Source organism: Pinus tabuliformis, chromosome X (genome assembly GCF_031772625.1).
Source record: "Pinus tabuliformis cultivar Carrire ecotype Pingquan chromosome X, CPIR1, whole genome shotgun sequence".
NCBI classification, from domain to species: Eukaryota; Viridiplantae; Streptophyta; class Pinopsida; order Pinales; family Pinaceae; genus Pinus; species Pinus tabuliformis.
In genome coordinates, this window is record NC_142308.1 from 956,617,381 (window position 1) to 956,625,791 (window position 8,411).

Consider the following 8,411-nt stretch of genomic DNA (forward strand, 5'->3'; position numbering starts at 1 on the left):
TGGTTTAGCGCCCTTCGAGACCTACGCGGTCTCTAGGACCTCTTCTGAGAATAAAAATGGGAAAATTGGAATTGAGTTTAATTATAAGATACCAGAAATTTTATCAAGAATGTTGCCTTTTTAAAATAGATCTAATGTTAGATCAGTGTGTTAGATCAGTCTTTAAAATAGATCTAATGTTAGATCCGTGTTTAAAATAAATCAATGCTGGTAGGTAATGATATGCTTCTAAGTCGTGATACATCTCACATCTGAGATATGCTGCTCATCATTGAACAAAAGTATTTTATAAAAAAAAATTCTTCTGTAGTCATCTCCAATGGGTTCCTTGACCGGAGAGCCTAGGAGGAGGTGTTTTCTGTTTGAGATGACTTGAGGTATACAATTTGTACAGGTTCGTTCTTCTCCATGGGTTTTAGGAGACAATTTCCAAATAGGGTCATGATTTCAACAGCCATGAAGTCTTTTCATTAGGATAAATGACACAACCCCTATAACAGAGTTTAATGCAAAGCCCTAGAAGTGCACAGCCAAATTTTCTGTTAAGGAGCTTTTAAGAATCATAAGCACTAGCAAATTATATTTTCCCCATTTAGCTGTGAAAGTATTCATTTAAATTTTATTTGTATTCTTTATCGTCCTCCTTGTTATTGAGTAGTGTCCATTTCGAGGCTTGTAGAGAGTTTGGACTGAATTAGTTTCATTGCTTATCAATGATAATCAATTGATCAAATTTCTGGCAAGTCCTTGTTATTGAGTTGTGTCCATTTGGAGGTTTGTCGAGAGTTTGGACTGAATTAGTTTCATTGCTTATGAATGACCATCAGTTGATCAAAATTCTGGCCACTAGTGGTGATACTCGTCAAAATTGGACTGGTTATAACCAATTTAGTGAAACTTACCCTCTATCTGGTTTGAGAGGTTAAGTTCGCGGTCATTCCCTTTCCAGGCATTTCAAGAGCTATTGAGATATTCCAAATTGCATATTGGGGTAACCTTTAAAATACAGGCTTGCATATATTTTACATCTGAAACTTGAATCTGTGTCAAGATTATTTAATTTTCATTTATAGACTACCATTTCTAATTTGAGATCTTCATGATGGCTGTTGCACTTTTAACCTGAACCGTTTGATCAAGTTTGACAGTTTCAACCGTTGATTTGAAGTTGACTGCTTTTTCCAAATATTTGAGTTGCCTTTTTTTCACCTCCAGTTCTGTTGTGCATTGAACCTGGCCCTTTGAGTTACATTGCTGTTTTTTCCAATTCTTTTGTCACTCTCGCAGATATGCATTACTGCTTTTTCCAATTCTTTTGTCACTCTCGAAGATATTTTCACTGCCCTCCCCCACATAGACCACATCCACATTTCGATTTTGGGTTGGAAGCGGATTGAATTTTGCCATGGCGATCTTCTTACCATCCAAAGCTTCTAAGTTGTGTCTGAATCTGCTTCGCCCAGGTTGTTTGTTACAGAGAGCGCCCTGTAGTCTTGATGGCTCTGTATATGGTAATAATGATTCTAGCTTTTGGGGTTCATCTAGTTTTCACTGTCGAGAGTTTGGACATTACAAGCAAAATCCCTTGCAGGAATGTGGCTTAGAACATGGCTGGAGGCTTTTAAGCCATCGTGGGCTGACCACTGAAAAGGGTTTTGATGAGTATTCTGACGAACAGTTGGAGGATGATGCTGAAAGACGGGTTTGTTTCTGAACAAAAACAATAATGGAAGTTATGTCTTATGCATGTTAGGAAGTGAAGTCAGGAATCAGTATACAGTTGCTATATCGTATCAAAATCTAGCGGTCTTAGATTTGGTCAATGGGATCTGTATCAGCACAAAACAATAGAGTAGCTGTATCATTGTTATTGCAAGGTTCTTGGATGAATTTGGTTTTGTTTGTTTATGTTTATGGTTTAGCGCCCTTCGAGACCTACGCGGTCTCTAGGACCTCTTCTGAGAATAAAAATGGGAAAATTGGAATTGAGTTTAATTATAAGATACCAGAAATTTTATCAAGAATGTTGCCTTTTTAAAATAGATCTAATGTTAGATCAGTGTGTTAGATCAGTGTTTAAAATAGATCTAATGTTAGATCCGTGTTTAAAATAAATCAATGTTGGTAGGTAATGATATGCTTCTAAGTCGTGATACATCTCACATCTGAGATATGCTGCTCATCATTGAACAAAAGTATTTTATAAAAAAAAATTCTTCTGTAGTCATCTCCAATGGGTTCCTTGGCCGAAGAGCCTAGGAGGAGGTGTTTTCTGTTTGAGATGACTTGAGGTATACAATTTGTACAGGTTTGTTCTTCTCCATGGGTTTTAGGAGACAATTTCCAAATAGGGTCATGATTTCAACAGCCATGAAGTCTTTTCATTAGGATAAATGACACAACCCCTATAACAGAGTTTAATGCAAAGCCCTAGAAGTGCACAGCCAAATTTTCTGTTAAGGAGCTTTTAAGAATCATAAGCACTAGCAAATTATATTTTCCCCATTTAGCTGTGAAAGTATTCATTTAAATTTTATTTGTATTCTTTATCGTCCTCCTTGTTATTGAGTAGTGTCCATTTTGAGGCTTGTAGAGAGTTTGGACTGAATTAGTTTCATTGCTTATCAATGATAATCAATTGATCAAATTTCTGGCAAGTCCTTGTTATTGAGTTGTGTCCATTTGGAGGTTTGTCGAGAGTTTGGACTGAATTAGTTTCATTGCTTATGAATGACCATCAGTTGATCAAAATTCTGGCCACTAGTGGTGATACTCGTCAAAATTGGACTGGTTATAACCAATTTAGTGAAACTTACCCTCTATCCGGTTTGAGAGGTTAAGTTCGCGGTGATTCCCTTTCCAGGCATTTCAAGAGCTATTGAGATATTCCAAATTGCATATAGGGGTAACCTTTAAAATACAGGCCTACATATATTTGACATCTGAAACCTGAATCTGTGTCAAGATTATTTAATTTTCATTTATAGACTACCATTTCTAATTTGAGATCTTCATGATTGTTGTTGAATCTCATTCAAATTGAAGCTTGGTTGTACATGACCTTATTTAGAATCAGCGCTTCTGTTATCTATTGCAATGTGAGCCTGAGCATATTTTCGTTTGGAAGTAGTTCGGTAAAAAAGCTCTTCCATGTGATGCCCCTGCTGCAGTTTGACTGAGACTTCAAAAATGCATTTCGAAAGCTCAATATACAACCAATTTATTCAAAATTAGTTATTAATTCAACATAGTTAAGACCTGCTTGAAAACTAGGAAGAATCAAAGCCATGTAGAGTAGAGATTGTTATTGTGAACTGCAGATTTAAATGCTAGAAAATGAATGATTACTCAATTCTGATTTTAAATTCTATTTTTGAATTGACAGTTTCTAGATGTTCCAGGCGGGAAAGTTGAGCTCACTTATGAAATGAACTTCATATCTGAGTCTTCGAATAAACGTGTACCTTGCTACAAGGTTCTGAATGAGGTTGGGTGTCAGATTTCCACTGATGCAAGGGCTAACCAGCCTGCCATACGGCATTAAATGCCCGGGTACATGCATGCTCTATAACAAAATAGCACACCGCCCTTATTTTTAATTTATGTAGCCACCGCGTGCGCGTTATATTTTGTTATAGAGCATGCATGTACCCGGGCATTTAATGCCCTATGGCAGGCTGGTTAGCCCTTGCCTCCACTGATGGCTTCAGTCAGGTGATCTATGTACTTATTAATATTTGATGAGTTCCCTTGCTGTGACGTGGACTTCTCTGATGTATATTTAATCACGAGTTTATCTGTGACATCAATATCCATAATTTTGATGTCTGACAGATTAGCAAAGACTTGGCATTGAAAATGTATGAGAGTATGGTAACTCTTCAAGTTGTGGACACCATATTTTATGAAGCACAGAGGCAAGGCAGAATTTCTTTCTATCTTACGTGTAATGGAGAAGAGGCCATCAATATTTCATCAGCAACAGCTTTGACTATTGATGATGTGGTCTTTGCCCAGGTATATAGTTTGATCAAGATGTGTTAGTTTAGAAATTTAAAATGAAAGTGTTTTCGAAAAATTATCTTAATCAGCTTGTTCAGTGCTAAAGACCTTGGCTGAGAATGGAATTTTAACTTGTATGGCTGTTTTGAAGCAAGAGCTAGTCTCCCAAATTCATATACACCATGGTTTTGCAACCTTTCCATATAGATAATATCACTTTTAAAAGCATCCCAACATCCCACCAGGGTTATGAATTGTTTCATTAATAAGCACCTCAGGTCTATATTATTATTCTAGAAGCCTTTTATAGATGGTTGAATGTACTGCCAAAATACTTAAGCACTACAGTAAGCTTAACCGAAAGGGCTTATGTTATTAATGTGTGCAGTATCGAGAACCAGGGTCCTTATTTGGCGTGGTTTCACAATGCAAGAATTTGCAAACCAGTGCTTTAGGAACTGTGCTGATTATGGCAAGGGGCGCCAGATGCCTATCCATTATGGATTTAATGCATTGAATTACTTCACAATATCATCGCCTATAGCGTAAGGGTCTCCTTCACTTGAATGGTAGTTATCTTTATAAATTTAGATATCAGGTACATTATGTATTAGTTTTATTTTGTAAACAATCTTTTGGGCTGATTGGGAGTTCTTACTGCATTCCATGTATCATGTGTATTTTCCAGGACACAACTTCCTCATTCAGTAGGTGCAGCGTATTCCCTAAAAATGGACAAGAAGCAAGCTTGTACAGTAACTTTTTTTGGTGATGGTGGCACGAGCGAGGTCAGTCTCCGCTCTCAACCATCACATTTTTTACTGACCCAGTTATCCTTCCAAAGAAAGATGTTATCTTAATATGTGCTCCTAATGTCAGTTCAAAATCTCTATTGCTTTTAACTGATGCATTTCTCCTTTTTGCCTCAGGGAGATTGTCATGCTGCCTTAAACTTTGCAGCAGTTCTAGAAGTTCCAGTTGTATTTATTTGCAGAAACAATGGATGGGCAATCAGTACCCCATCGTCAGAACGGTTCAAAAGTACTCTGCATATTTAATAAATTTGTATGCCTATTTGTTACTAAAAATGACTCTTCTGGTAGGGCACTCTAATTTGATTGTCTATTTGTTCCCTATCTTTTGGCAAATTCGAGGTGATTGTGTAGTTGTTAGAGGGCAAGGTTATGGGATAAGAAGCATTCGTGTCGACGGGAATGATGCACTTGCTATGTACTTTGCAGTTAGCAAGGCACGACAGATGGCAATTGATGAGTTTAAACCAATCTTGATAGAGGTATACTTTCAGTGTTTTTCACATAGTTCAGATTCCATTATTTCTTTAAGAAAACTTCACAAGAAACCAAAGGGATGCTTCCCCACATTAGTGAATAATATCCGTAATAAAACTATTAGTATAAACTAATACATGTAACCCAGTGGGATTCAAACTAGGGACCCTGCTGATTTTTAATCAGCAAAATGCCCAACAATATTCATGACAACCCATTGAGTTAACTCCTTACACTTCACATGCTGTTTTATTGTATTCACTTTGTTACCGTCAGATACTGTTGGCAATTTACATAATTTTATCTGATTTTGAAAGGCTGTTTGTCTGAAACACATGCGGATCTTCCAGAGGCGTTGATTTGGCCTAAGAATAAAGATTATTTACGGTATGTGATGTCTTTCTGATTACGAATGCACGCAGGCAAGCTAAATTCAATGCATCTGGACTTTGCATTATTTTATAAGAATTTTAAAGCATCTTCTTGCAATTTTGGAAGGATCAGCAGATTTAATCATTTAATTTTCTTGTTTAAAAGTCTGAAAGATTTCAAGATGAGAGGGGACAGGTAAATTAAAGTTCTAAAAGTTTCCTATAGTTAACTTTAGTTGACTTTGGCATAAGCTTGATCAGGGTATTAGATCTGTGTCACCTCTGTAATTTCCTGCCCGGATTTTTCCAGGGAGAGTATTTGGTGCATCTTGAAGTAATTTTGACTCCTATATATTATAGGAGATTCCCAGGAGGCCGCCCGGTTCATTCGATCAGCCCAGTCAATGGTCGTCATGGGCTTACTGATCCCACATAAACTTTGAGACACTGTGATTTAACAATTTAATCACTTATGGACACTGATGGCTCATAAACAATCTGTTTGGTAATTTTCTGTTTCCTTAATTTGTTTGTTTTTTGTAATTCATTCTTGAGATATATGGGGCGATCTGAAAAAAAAAAAAAAATGGTTTTTCTCTTTATAGAGCAGGTTAAACAGGGATATCTTTGACTCTGGTAGCTTATTAGTTCTCTTTTTCTCTTAGGCAGTCTAATGTAAAGCTGTATCAGGCAGTCTCATTGAAAGCTAAGATGGGTCTGGGTGGTGGAGCGCTCCATCAATGTGCCATGTTGCAATTTCATCAATGTGCTGTGCTGTGTTGTATTTTTTAATGTGTTTTGGAGGAGGATATAAACAATAGCAAAGCAAGTTTTATTACTAATTTTGGTTTCTGGTGTTTGAAATCGATTTGCAAATTTGTCTATGGTGTTTGAAATAGATTTGCAGTATTCCCACCCATGTATTGTTATATTTGCTTTGACATTCAATGTGTTCCTTGTAATATAGATATAAATAAAACATCTAAAGAAAAGTAATTGCACAATGATCCAGTCCAAGAAAAGAAGGTTTTCCACAGACCAATTGACTCTTCTAGAAAAATTCAACAATTCCAATTTAATGATCCTATCGGCCTCTCTTTGTACCTTTTGGGACAATTGCTAGTTTTACACTGAACGTGTTTCTTTTGAATCCGTTAACTGCCAACCATCGTCTACCTTTTTGTTTTCCACCGTTCGTTCGAGCAAACACTTGTCACTACTTTTAGTTGCCACCATTCGTTCGAGCAATCAGTTGTCAAGGCACGTTGCGCGTTGTTAGTTCGAGGGAACAACTATCAAGCAGCTGTGAAGGCGCACTGCACACTAGCCATTCTTGGTCTTAATGGATTTCTTGCCGTTCTTTTAGTAGATTCGCCAAATGTTGCAGTGATTCCGATGGAACATTCTCATTTTCTCCTATAATACAATTACATATGATATAACGATTCAAGTTGCTTGCATGATGGGGTAGAGTCCAAGGTGCATTGCAGCTCTTTGATAGATTGAAAGAAGAAGGGATTAACCCTTTGTATGGTAGTCACATCAATGTTTGTACCAAATCAGGCCAAGGACGAGATGCGCACCATGGAAATGAAAGTTTTTTTTTAAACAGGTATTGTAGAGTACCGCTTTTCAATTCTTTCAGCATCATCATCCTCATGTCGTTAATCGAACCTGTGACGTTAAACATAACGATGACATTCTTAACCACAAGGTCAACCATAAATGATACACCATGAAAGTGAAAGTGGCCATAAGGAACAATGTTTTATATAAAAACCAAGTTAGTAATGCAGTACAATTGTTGGTTTTCAATTCGATATGGATAACTATCATTGGTATCCTAATATACACTATTCAGTTGCTAGGGGCCTGTCCAGTTTGACATGTCTATGGTCTGTCCAGTTTGATATGTTAAACATGTGTTAAGAATTTCGTTGTTTGATATGTTAGACGTGTTAATAATTTCATTGCTTCAATGTAATTGAGCATTCGTCAAAATTTAAGAGTTTCAAGTGGTCATTTTGTGCTTATGGCCACTTTGATGTTTTCGTTTCAATTGAAATAAGTTTCCAAAATATTAAAAAATAAAGTTTATAGATAATAATTGGTGACTCTCATCTGAAACCTAGCATTGGACTGGATTGGTAAAGTTTTTGGTCTAAGTAGTTTATAATTAGTTACTATGTATGGGAATTATTTAGTACACATCTAATGCACACAAATGAAATTAAAATGTTAATATAGTAGAAAATTTAAACATAGGGACATGGCACTGAATTGTAGATATCATTTTGAAGTGCCTTTTTATCTTGCATTAATTGCTAGAATTCCATGTAGTCTTCAGAAATGTTACAATATGTTGCAGATTATCCATAATATATATATAGATATTTATAAAAGAGTGAATTTTGATTATTGTATTTATAAGGCATTGGCTAGCTCTATTAATTTTAAGATCTTGCTATTTTGCACCGTTAGACATCACATGATCAGTGTTTTGAGCATGGATGGATGGAATAATTTTAACAAATATTCTTATTCATGATATGGAGAGCTTTGTAAATGGTTGGTCTGATTTCTTTGCGAGTATTAAGGAATGCAAAGGGAGCTATGGTAGTTTTTGTCTCCATCTTTCTTTTCAGGAACCTGTTTCCATCATAAGGATGCTTGGTTATAATTTAACCATTATCGGGGTAATTCTGTATAGTGAATAAAAAAGGGGGTGGAAGTGATATTTAATTTCAAA

At 36.2% G+C, this 8,411-nt stretch overlaps 1 pseudogene across 1 annotated transcript; it reads left to right on the forward strand.

Moving 5' to 3' along the window:
• The first annotated feature begins 1,240 nt into the window (after positions 1-1,240).
• Positions 1,241-5,733, forward strand: LOC149142877 (2-oxoisovalerate dehydrogenase subunit alpha 1, mitochondrial-like; annotated as a pseudogene). Its single transcript, XR_016264200.1, has 8 exons — positions 1,241-1,511; positions 1,592-1,702; positions 3,386-3,515; positions 3,827-4,017; positions 4,391-4,547; positions 4,691-4,790; positions 4,932-5,043; positions 5,157-5,733. The product of XR_016264200.1 is annotated as a 2-oxoisovalerate dehydrogenase subunit alpha 1, mitochondrial-like (transcript).
• The last annotated feature ends 2,678 nt before the right edge of the window (positions 5,734-8,411 follow it).